This window comes from Bos indicus, chromosome 22, assembly GCF_029378745.1.
Source record: "Bos indicus isolate NIAB-ARS_2022 breed Sahiwal x Tharparkar chromosome 22, NIAB-ARS_B.indTharparkar_mat_pri_1.0, whole genome shotgun sequence".
NCBI classification, from domain to species: Eukaryota; Metazoa; Chordata; class Mammalia; order Artiodactyla; family Bovidae; genus Bos; species Bos indicus.
The window spans coordinates 45,426,177-45,438,855 of NC_091781.1; the positions used below are offsets into that span (position 1 = coordinate 45,426,177).

General features: G+C 44.5%; 1 long non-coding RNA gene across 1 annotated transcript; it reads left to right on the forward strand.

Moving 5' to 3' along the window:
- Window positions 1-214: 214 nt before the first annotated feature.
- On the forward strand, window positions 215-11,568 carry LOC109576504 (uncharacterized). Its single transcript, XR_011563006.1, has 7 exons — window positions 215-2,111; window positions 3,324-3,505; window positions 5,694-5,884; window positions 7,262-7,457; window positions 8,098-8,185; window positions 9,000-9,140; window positions 9,966-11,568. It is a non-coding gene; the product is annotated as an uncharacterized lncRNA (long non-coding RNA).
- The last annotated feature ends 1,111 nt before the right edge of the window (window positions 11,569-12,679 follow it).

Below are 12,679 nucleotides of genomic sequence, written 5' to 3' on the forward strand. Positions count from 1 at the left end.
TTCATTTCTTAAGAAAGAAGAAAATGGATAAACTTTAAGCCCCCCAACCCACCCCGCCTCCCGTGCAATCTTTATGTATCAGCAGGCTATCATTCCTATAGTAAGTTTGTTTAGATCAAGTTTGTGTGTCCAGAAGGAGCTGTCCACATCAGCACAGGACCAGGGGCCTGGGCGGGGGGCGGGGTTGGGGGGGTGGTGGGTGGAGTTGAGCAGATTGAGCAGTGATAGGAGAGAATTAAAATTTCTTAGGATGACCAGTTCCAAATCTCCTGGACTTCCAGAAATTATAAAAGTCATGGGAGAAAAATTTCTCCAAGAGTTTTGTTTGGTTATAGTCAAAGAAACTGAATTTCAACAAATCCAAGGTGATCACAGTGAATTCTTAAAGAACAAGCTCAGAGCATGGCATGTGGCCATTTTTAGGCGTATACTCAGCTGCTACCCAGCTAATGAAATGGCCCTGTTTTCTTTCTGATGACAGTGGTCAAAACTGATAACAGGGTAGTTGATTTTAAATTACCTAAGATTCAAGGAGGCAGTAAGAAATAAAAATTTGCTCCAGGTATTTGGAGGGGCAAGGCTGTTTGCACAACTGGACAAGAGAGACCGTTAGCAGCACTTTCTCCAGAGACCAGTTTTCTGTGCATATGCATCCTTGCAGTTGTTCACAAGAGCATGGAATCCTCCTGGCTCACCTGGAAGTGTTCTCTTTCCCTAACCTCTGACTTTGGTTCATATACTGTCACGGTCTGTCACCCACTATTAGAGGTATTCAGCTGAAAAGAATAGAGGGTATCTGACTGAAGAATGATAATAAGGGCAGGTTGGATTCCAGATTTTGTAAATCTCTGAGATAGTTTATGCTCCTCTTTTCTCAGTCTCAACAGAAGAGCAAATTGCAAGATGCTCCCCCATTCAAACCCCTTTACATGCTACAGTTTATCTCTGAAGGAAAGAAAACACAAGCAGAATAGCTTTGTAGGACAATTCTCCCCTTAGCCTCGCAAAACAGCAGTTGTAGGTACGATGAGACGTAACTGGGCTAGGCAAAACAGGTACTACCTTTGGAGCAGGGAGCTGTATTTTTCTTCAGCCAAATTTTGGGAAAATCTGATGTTAGTTTGGACATTGGTATTAAAACAGTCCATACAAGTTCGGGGAAACACAACTGCAGAAATCTTTAAAAGCCAGTCGTTTTTGTGCTGAGGGCATCAAACTGTATATTAACACACAGTGGTAACTAGCCAGTCATTCTGTGCATGTGTTTGGATTTTCAGAAGATAATCATTTCATGTCCAGGTCTGTCTCTGGCTCATTTGACCTTGGCCTAATTGCTTAATCTCTCTTAGCTTCAGGTTTTCTATCTTGAAAGTGAGAAGAATAACAACATCCAACCACCTATCTCATCCGGGTATTCAGTGGCTTAACGGGGTCATGTTTGTAAGGTCCTGGAAAACTCTCAAGAGAGAAAGTTCTACCACTTTTCCATTGTCGCCTGGTAATATTTTTGAGTCAGGTGGGAAGGGCTGCACTTAATGGGGCCTTTATTACAGACGGATGTTCTCTGCTTCCTTATAACTAGAGGACAGACACCTTAGCAGAACTTTCCTTACTGTGAAATCTCTGACTCTTTTGTCAACACAACAATCTGGAACTCCTGTGGTAATCCAAGCTTTCTCCTCTAGCTAAATAGTCTGTGGAGCTCTGAGGAAAGCACCATGATTTTATGGCCATAAGGAATTACCAGGACTATTTCTGCATCAGTAATACTTAGATTGACTTCTGGGGTCAAACAGGTGGGTTGAGTTCTATCTGTCTCTGCCACTTCCTGGCTGGGTGGCCTGAAGCAGATCTCTCAGCCTCCCTGTGCTTTGTGTTGGAAGCACAACCTTGAGGTAGAATGTTTGCCCCAGTGTGCAGCACATGGTAAGCTCGCAGAGACTATGACCTGCATTAACAGTGTGTATGTATGACCATAACTGCACGTATATATTCTCCAGGGCCATGAAGACTTATAATGAGTACAAGTCTCCAACTGAGCAAATCCTAACTCATTGGAGCTTGTGCTTAACTGGAACCTGGCTTGTCCTGATTCACAATAACCGCATTTTGTAAGTACTCTAGATTTAGAAAAATGGGAAATTAAAAGCAAACAACTCAGCATCAGGAGTTTATACAAATTCCTAGAGTGTAATTTTTTGTCAGTACTAATCTAGTTCAATCCCCTGAATTTCTAGAGGCAATAACCATAGAGCACTGCTCTGAGCAGATGGTGACTACAGCCATGAAATTAAAAGATGCTTGTTCCTTGGAAGAAAAGCTATGACAAACCTAGAGAGCATATTGAAAGGCAGAGATGTTACTTTGCCAACAAATGTCTGTATAGTCAAAGCTATGGTTTTTCCAGTGGTCATGTATGGACGTGAGAGTTGGACTGTGAAGAAAGCTGAGCGCCAAAGAATTGATGCTTTTGAACTGTGATGTTGGAGAAGACTCTTGAGAGTCTCTTGGACTGCAAGGAGATCAAACCAGTCAATCCTAAAGGAAATCAATCTTCAATATTCATTGGAAGGACTGATGTTCAAGCTGAAACTCCAATACTTTGGCCACCTGATATGAAGAACTGACTCATTAAAAAAGACCCTGATGCTAGGAAAGATTGAAGGCAGGAGGAGAAGGGGACGACAGAGGACAAGATGGTTGGATGCCATCAGGCCTCAATGGACATGAGTTAGAGCAGGCTCTAGGAGGTGGTGAGGGACAGGCAGGCCTGGAGTGCTGCAGTCCATGGGGTGGCAAAGAGTCGGACACGACTGAGTGACTGAACAACAACAACAACTGCTCTGAGCAGCTGACATCCACTAAGAAGGAACTACATGCCAAGCATCGTGCTAAACTCTGCAAATATATCTTCTCATTTAATGAGAAAATGCCAGTGAGCTAGGTGCCTTAGTAACCTTTTCACAGAGGGAAACCAAGCTTTAGTGAGGCTGTTATCCATCCATACAGTTATTAAATAAAGAAGACAGATGTCAATCCTTGACTCTGACTCCAGAGTCCTATTCTAACCTATTACTATCCAACATAAAATAATGTGAGCCATATATACCATTTTAAATTTGCTAGGAGCTATATATATTTATTTTAAAGTTAAAAAGAAGCAGGAGAAATTAATTTCAATAATATATTTTCTTTAATCCAATTTATCCAAAATATTATCATTTCAACATAGTCAGTATAGAAGTTCTTAATGAGATATTTTGTAATCTTTTGCTTTTTTCATACCGAGGCTGTGACATTCAGTTTATATTTTGCACTTGCAGCCCATCTTAATTTGGAGCAGCCGTATTGCAAGTGCTCGGCGGCCACATATGGTCCATGACCACTGCACTGAGCCGTGTGCCCTCACCCGCGGGCCATCATGCCTGAGTCTTTGAAGACCGTGTCATCCGGGTTTACCGGACTGTATTTATTGAGGAAGAAGATTTTCCTTTTTTCAACAAAGGTAACAAAAAGAGGAGGTTTAGAGTTATAGCAGGAGTTGAGCATGTTAATTCGTACATTCTCGGTTTGCTAAACAATTAATTTATCATCAAAGAATAGCTTTTTCCTGGAACATCCTGCTCACTGAGCTTTCACTTTGTCATATATAATATGTGTATTTATACAAGTTAGTATAAATAGAAAACCATTACATGAATGGAAGAAAGAATGTATTCACTACCATGTAATAGGAAGATCTCTTAGGCAGGGAAGATATATAAGCACCATAAAGGCAAGAACTTGATCTCGTTTTTGCCCAGCTCTGTAACCCTGCCTGTAGGAAAGTGCCAGGCATGCAGGAGGCGTACAAGAAGTATTCTCTGTAGAGCAAATCAACAAATCCACCTGGGGAAATGAGTTATTTCACATTTTATTCCTAATGGGCAGAAGGAATCTAAGTTCCTTCCTTCTCTCCCCTGAGTGGATTTTAATGCTCAAATGATGAGTTTATTTAAACCATGTATGTTTCCAAATGAAATAGCATCAGTGAGACCCCAGAAATTGGGGGTCTACTTTTAAAAGACAGTTGTTGACTTCCTCACAGAGAGTCCCGCATATGTCAGAGGCAGGTGTCCTGGGAGACGCTGGCATAGGTCGCAGGCTGCACCACCTGTCCCTCAGCCCTGAGTGTTTGGCCTCCAAGAGAACGCCCTCACATAGTCTCCCTGACCCAGGCCCCCGTGTATTCTCCGAGCATTCCCAGGGCCCTCGCCTGACTCACATGCACATTCGCCTCCCACCCCACAGGATTCCTGCACTGGTACTCACCCGCCCACCCCCATGGTTTCTTCCTGGTCTGACAGGATGTCAAGATGTTCTGTCTCAGGAGAACCTGAGGACAGTCTCACATCAAATCTTTACTTTTGAGGGGGCTGGTCCAAACCCCAGTAGCTAACAGGTATCCTTTAACCCTAAACCTGGCTTTGCCTTTCTAACTTAAAAATTAATTTCCCTAAAATGACCAAACACTGTTGTATTGTCAGAGTTCTTTGAACTGCAAGTGCCAAAACCCAACTCAAACCGATTTCACAAAAGAAAGGTGAGGAGGTTAAGATGGGCCTCAGGCATGGCTGGATCCAAAGCCTTCAACAAGGTCAGAAGGCCAGTGTCTCGTTTTGTTTCCATTTTAGGACACTGCTTACTCCTGTATCACCTTCATTTTCAACACTGCTTATGTCATGGGACACTTCCTAATCCCTTGCCCAGAAACCATATTTATAGCCAATCAGGGTTCTTGATCTTTGGGACTCATCTTTACCCAGCTGTGTCCTGGGGCCAGTTGCTTCACTGCTCCAAGCTCAAGCTTCCCTTCTGTGACATAGGATAATAACAGCCTTCAGCTCAGGCTTGATATCATGTCCGTAAAATGCTTAGCACAGACAAGAGTGAGTGTTTTAAGACAGAACTGTGGGGGATTCTGTTTCCCAGGAGCTAGGTAGTCAAGACTGGAGAAGAGAGACAGTTTACAAGTTCTCCCAACTGCCAATCTCAGGTGCAGAGACCAGCGTGTGTTTGTGCTCACAGCCTCTGGTAAGTCCACAGTGCTTGGGAGCCCTGGCAATCACATGGCCATAGGAAGGCCTGTTTTCTGATGGCGACCCATTAGGTCAAGTAAACCCGTCCTTCTTGCTGGACCTCCCCTGGAACTTGTAGAGTAGCCAGTCAGGAAGAGGAAAGATCCCCAGTGTTGAACTTTGGCTCTTAAGAGGCCAGAGGCCCAATGCCCTCACTCAGCAGCAGTAACAACAGATATGTTTACAGACACATTTAGGGGGCCTCCCTCTTATTCTAGAGCCTGTTCAGTTCTAGTGATTAATGTAAGTGGTCAATAACTACCTACTCACTAAAATGAACAAACCAACATGATAACATGACCCAGAACATACACTTCTGCTATGATGAATGATGCACTATAATGCTTGTTAAAGGAATAGTTGATGATCCACAGTAGATGAGCCATAAGTATTAGCTGAATGAGTAAGAAATGAATGACTGAAAGAAGAGTTTATCAGTCATGGTTTTGGCTACTACTTCCCGTATATATTAAGCTGATATTTGACTTGTTTTCTGTAGCTCAAATTCAGTCCCAACAAATGGATGATCTAAATTTAAGACTTGTTTTTATTTTCTGTTGTTGAATTTTAAAATAGGCGATGCCACCATATGGATCGAATTCCGTCTTCAAATGGAAAGAGATATTTTCAAACATCCTTGAATTGAGCATGCAGAATGAGGGCGGCATGATGCTTACATACCCACTAATCTCTGTTATGACATGTCTGCATGACGGAGAGGATCATACTCCTGGGTTGAGGAAAGGAGGGCTGTCCACAGATGACACGTGAGTGGAGCCATCATGTTCCTGTATATACTCGGTAGATATATGGACAGGCTGGAATAGGTAAATCTAATCCTTTGCCATTATTCATTTCACTTTCCTGAATTCTGTGGTATTTCCAAGGAGTGACTGCTTTTCTTCTGGGTTAAGTAGAAATCTTTGCCTAAGTCAAAACCACTTACTTTAAATACATTTGGAGACACCAGGATCTTTGGCCCTACGAGTGTTTCTCATGGTTTCAAAGTCAATGAATTGTCACTTGACCTTAACGGACACTTACAGAACACTGAATTACAGATTAAACTAAGTGGAGAAAAGAAGCTTTTCTCCAAAATTCACTGATCTACTGAGACAGATTTGAGAAGTCATAACAGTGTCACTTTATTGAGCACTGATGATTATAGTGGCAATGTATACAAAATTAAAGGGACTTGGGATTTCATTCTGCTACTTGGAATTATTTGTGGTCCCTTTTAAGGAGGTCAAGGATATTTGCACAGAAGAAAGAAAATCTTGTCAGAGCCACTCTGGTTAAAATTCAGCAAGATGTGCAGTTGCTATGATGAGTCAGAACATTCTTGAAAAGTTATTAATAAAAGATATGCCTCAGCTTCCTAGATATTTTTTTGCATAGGTTGGTATACCGAATAATTGACTAAATGCTAAAATTCTGTCCCTTTCATTTAGATATGTTGCTATTATGTTTCTTCTTACTAAAAAATGTTCTCCATCATTGGTTTGAAATTAAAAAATGAAGTGTCACATAGCTGAAAATAACAAGAAGAGATGTTCCTATTCTTAAGCAGTCTTGAGATGCCCAGGTGCACTGTTCTTCTTCAGGCAAAGCCCATCTTAACACTTACCTTCCAGGTAGGCTTTCTAGGTGGTCATGAAAGGAAGACTGTTCACTGCTTCTTACCTGGAAAGAACAGATTTGAGCTGTACTGGAATCTGCTTAGAACTGAATCTGTACATGAGCCGTTCTAATGAGATTGCATTCTTCCACTAACTGGTTTCACTGCTTGCTGAAGTCCAAAAATTTTGAAAAATAATTGCACTTTTCTAGATTTCCCTTCCAGAGAAAGGAACTTAGCTGAAGAATTTGAAAACCTACTCTGACATACCCAGGAGTTGGGCTGGGTAACGGGTTGTTTGGGAACAAAAGTAATTTTTAACAAGTGTAACCAAAGCAGATTTCTAAACCCTAATGCACAGATTTAGGCACATGATATTGAAATTTGTGACCAATAAATAAATAAGGCAACAATAAAATTCCAGCATTTTTTCCTATCTCTCTGAAGAGAAAGTCAGCTTCTTCTGTGCTAATAAAGGGACTTGGGTTCTACTGCAAATAGTTAATCAATATTCTCCTAAACCCAGAATCAAGAGATGCAGTGGCCCACAGAGAATGCAAACGGACAAAAAGACTCACCATGCCAGCTGCCTTTTAAAAGAAAATGCCAATTAAGGAAAAAAATCGCCTTTCCAAAGAAATGATATAGCAAAAGGGGAAGTAATAGAATACTGTCTTTCTTCACAAGAAACTATTTTTCTTATCAGACTCTTTCTGGTTATGGTAAGTCTTATATGGGAGAGGTCAGAGGGAAAGCGGGGGGCACATCTGGGGAAACAGGGAGACATTAAAGAATAGTTTTGCCTTTATAGGTTAAGTATATATACAGTATTAAACCCCTAATATTTAGTCATATTATCAATGCTCAGACTGATGCTTAGCAGTTATGCAGCTATGAGTATGGCCATTCATTCATTCTGAGCATTTTCTCTCAGCCAGTCAATGGAGGTTACAGTCTGAAAAAAGAGAGGATACGCCTGCCCTTCTAGTGCTTACATTCTAGCAAGGGGAAGCAGAAAACAAACATGCATGCCGATGAAACAAGATCATTTTAGACCAGGGTAGAACAAGAAAATCATACAGAGAACCACTGGCCGGGCGAGCAGGGCTTCTCTTAGGTTAATGCGTATGTTGAGGTGGTGACCTGAATGCAGTGAGGGGACCCAGGTGGGAGGAACAGCTTTCCAGGCAGAGGGAACAGAAAGTGCGGAGGACACATTGCGGTGAAGCTGGCAGGCAGGCCACCATGTTTAGACTTTATCTGGTAAACTGGGAAGTCCGTGCAGGACCTCAAGCAGGGGAGTGATGTGATCTGAGCCTCACCGAGAAGAGTGAGCCCTCATGTCCTCATCCCTCGCTTCAGGGTTAACACGGGAGGAACACCAGACCGAGGCCTTATGCAAAGAGCGGGAAATCCAAAGGACGCTGTCCAGACAAGGTCAGGATTCACGGTGAGTTGCTGAATGTGGATGCTGTGGTTGTTGATGGTGCTGCTGGAATGAAGGCAGGGAAGTCACGGCTTCCTAGCAAGCCAGAGAGTGAAATAAGGACCCATCTTTGACAGATCCATCAAAGTGAACTGGACTTGAATCCGGCTTTCCTGGTGTGGCTTATGGAGCTTACCTGAGCTCAGCTGGTAAAGAATCCGCCTGCAACGCAGGAGACCTCAGTGTGGCTTATTCCAGAGGTTTCCAGGTTTGGGGCATAGTGAAATGAATCAAAACATTTCAGGGAAAGACTCTTCCCACTAAGGTACACCTTTTGTGGAGCTGGCCAAGGCGAAAAGTGTGGGCACATTTGGGGAACCAGGGAGATAACCAAAAAAACAAATAGGTTTCTCATTATTTATAGGTAAAGTATGGTGGTTAAGCCTCTGTTATTTAGAGTCAGATTACCAGGGGTCAAACTCTTGGGTTTGAACACCAGAACTGCTTGGGTTTATAGAAATTGTGACCTCTTTGAACCTTTCTTTTTCTCCATATTGTGCAGATAATAACAAGATGTACCCTCATGAAATAGTAAAGATGAAACAAAGCAGTGAATTTAGAGTTCAGACAGGGGCTGATATCTGGTACATAAGAGGTCAATAAATGTTACCTGCAATTATTGCTATTATTCATTACTCACTATTATCTCAGCATTTATCACCCTCATCTATGTTGAATTCTACTGCACAGACCCAGTGGATCACATATAATTGTATCCCATACTTTTCTCTTCCCACACCTGCATCCATACCCTCCTCAGGCAACTCATTTGTTCCAGGATTTTACTCAGAGACCCAGGGATGCATATTCCTTGTGTTGAAATCACTGCAGCCTTCTTCTCCATGGCCAGATCTGGAAAGAGGCCTTTTGGACATGATCTCAATTGTGAGAACACTCCTAATATGTTCCATATTTACAGGTGAGGAAATCAGGGCTCAGAAGGGGAAGTGACTCCTGTAGAGTCACTAGGTCAGCAAGAAGCAGAACTGAGATTCAGACTCAGGTCTGTTTGACCTCAATGTCTTGTAAAACTAAAAAAAAAAAAAAAGCATCTATTCAACACCCCCAAATACCCCTGACACCCACACAGAAAGTACCAGTGACTTTAGGGCTCAAAATTAGAGAACTGTGATCAGGCCCAGCAAATAGAGAGCCCAAGGTTCTCAGAGAGACTCTCAGTCTGCCGGGCGTCACAAAGTGTCTCCCCGGCACCCCCCACGCCCTCCCATCCAGGCCAGTGGTAACACAATGTGCTGGTATTACTTTGACTGTGGCCATGTGGTGGTGAGCAGCCCTGAGCCCCTTCCGGCCTCTTTGTCCTGTTTAGTGCTCCATCTGTGGGCCCCTCGCCGGCTGCCCGGCTGGTCTTGACTCTGAGGTGGAGGAGTAAACATCTCGGGAATCTTTATTAGTTTATTTCAGAAGATGGAGCCTGTTTGTCCCTGGGGCCCGTCCCTTTTTTATGGCCTCCAGCCCTTCTTGACAAATTCTAGTGACTGGAGAGAAAACCGCTTTCTACAGCGGATCATTAAAACACCACCATAAACCCAGGGCCATAAAATATTATTTGCTGGGCATAAAAGGAGGGTAGATTTTCCCAGAATGACAGCCCAGCCCTGCTTTCTCCCACTGAGAAAGCCAGCATGGGGATGCGATCGTTCATAAATTCCTTATCTCACACTCTGTTTTGTGAAATAACCCTGGTGGGAGAGCAGCCAAAAATATTGATTTATTTGTTCCACAGGCTCAAAAGCATTTTTAATGAGTGGAGTATGGCGATGCCTTGCCAGTGTGTCTGCAGATGACTCAATCTGTATGCACACACCCAAATGCACACACACTTGGAAAAGGGAAACCATGGAGTTGCACAAACTGGAGGCAGGTGAGACCAGAATATCTGAAGAGGGAGGTGAAGGGGCATCCATTCCCTCCTTCTGGCTGGCTGCCTGTCTGCCAGCCAAACTGCCCAACACCCATGGTGGGGCTGCTGCTTACAACAGGGCCCGCTTTGCAGAGGAGAACCTGATTGAAGGCTCACAGTGGATTTCACAGTTGGTTTCCCTTGACATTTTTCCCTGGAAAGAATTCCTTCATCCATTCATGCATTCATCAGATCATTCATCAAACACTACCAAGCACTTACTAAGTACCAGGTACTGTTCTGAGCAGTAGAGTGAATGAGAGCCGTGGAAAACACTGTTACCGAGCTTACTGCATCCTCCTGGGGTATAATCTCAGCAGACATTATTAATGTCATCAGATAAAGTTCACAATCTTTTATCTGAACTCCTTGGGGACAGACTGATTTGTTGGAAATTTTAGAATTTTTTTTGAAAGATAAAATGGGGGCATATGATAATTTAGTTTGCAAATAGCCCCTGTGAGGTCTGGGGAAGTACCCAGTAACCCAACACCATTCGTATTTCTTCTGTGAAAAGTATGAACATTCACTTCAACTGGGATAAATTAAGACTCTAAATGATCTTGTCACAGGAGGTCCAGTTTCACCACCACAGGAGTTTGAAAACCCGTTTTCAGAGCTGCTTTTTGTAGAGGAGCAGGTAATGAGTGCCCTGTGTGCTGCCTGACCCTTGCTAAGTTCTCCATGAGCTCTGCTGTTCATTCTCGCTGCACCCCAGATTTTCAAGGTCATCTGTTTCATTTTTACTGCTTTCCTACCAGGTAGGTCATCATATTTCTGTTTCTCTTTGTTGTGTGGCGAGGTCATTATATTTCTCTGATTTTTGTTTATATTGTAACAAAATCAATATTTTTGTTATAGTTGTCATAGGTGTGTGTTTAAGAGGATTCTGAGAGGCTAAATGACATGTCTAAAGTTTCACTGTTAGAAAGTGGCAATTTTAGGACTGGAACTCCAGACTTCAGAGTTTATACTCAGCCATAACCCAGCTCTAGTGTCTTCTCCAGGACAGAAAAGACAGCAGAGCAGGAAATAAAAGTGCTGGGGCTGTGTCTACACACACTAACAAAGGCAGTGGGAGAGAAGCAGGCAGTTGTTCAGATAATTCAGAATATAACAAGTTAAAAAAAAAAAGAGGTTTGTGGTGAGGAAGCTGGTGTTTCTGGACTGATGATATGTGGGGGGCAAATTCTGCCAGTAGGATCTTGTAAACATTGGCCTCCAGCACTTGGGTGACGACCCCCACCAGGGGAACTGTGTTCTTGGTCAGCTTACTTCTGGCCACTTGTCAGAGCCTCCGTGGGTGAATTGGGTCTGTGGGGCATCGCTGGGGCACATGCCTGGGTTGAGAGTGTGCTCCCCACGGCCCGGATAAGCCAGGTTGCAACCACTGGGCCAAGGAACTGGAGAGGGAACTGCAGGGGCGGGGTGGGGGTGGGGGGGTAGGGGGGTGGGGGGCGGGAAGGGGGGGTGGCATGTCCAGCGGAGACCCCTCTTTGTTTAGACCCTCCCTCCCATGGGCAGATCTAAGGCTAGATTATAAATTGGAAAATAGCCCCCCAAGTGGTCAAGGCCTAGATAAGGTCTAGCGGAAAGGGGATTCGGGTGAATAGGCTGCGTCCCAAGGGGATCTAAGGTAAACAGCCCTTAGGTCTGCGCGCACCCTCGGTGAAACAAGCGAGTTTCATACTGCCATTTTGATGCGCCCAGCAGGTCAGGGCCTTGGAGGGGTGCAGTCAGCTAGGACAAGTCAGGGTGAGGAAGGGACTTGGGAAGCACCTGCGGCGATGCCCTGGGGTAGTCCGCCAGAGATGGGAGTTGGGGGGTGTAAAGAACAGCTACCGTCCCAAGTACGTGCCTTAAGGTCAAGTACATGCTGGAGTTACTGCAGAAATGTTCTCTGTGTGTGTGTGTGGTGTGTGTGTGTGTGTGTATGTGGGGTGTGGGTGTCCCTTCCACCTTTGGTTGGGGGTGGTGAGAGCTGAGAAGAGTAACTGTGTTCCAGTGTGAGACATGGTTTAACCTGGGTCACCCTTGGCATGCTGGGTGTAGGCGACACATCTGGCAACCCCACCCAAGCAGGACCCCCAAACCACAGGTGTCTGGAAGTGCCTGGAAGTTGCAGCGGAACCTGATTTTGCCGAACTTTGCAGGCTTCACACCTGAGGTTGGGAACCAGTCAAGATCCAACCGGCAGGACCACGGGTCGCTTCTAGATGCACTGGGTCACAGCCAGATGCTCAATCACGACCGAGTACCCAAATCTGCTACACTGGGGGCGATGCAGGGCTTGTGCACTTACCCTCTTTTCCAGCCCGGGGGCTTGGGGACCCTCCCCCAGGGATAAGAATGGGGAGGTGGTCCTCCTAGAGATTCCGTGGCATGGCGGCAGCCCGGGTGCAGCCCAGTGCAAGCAGCCTTGGACAGGCGAGCCAAGGGGTCCAAGCTGAAGTTGGGGTTCACCTTCCAGCGAGTAGGCAGCTTTGGAAGGAGAGCAGAGCGCCAGGCGGCTGTCAGGCTGCGGCTAAGGAATGGAC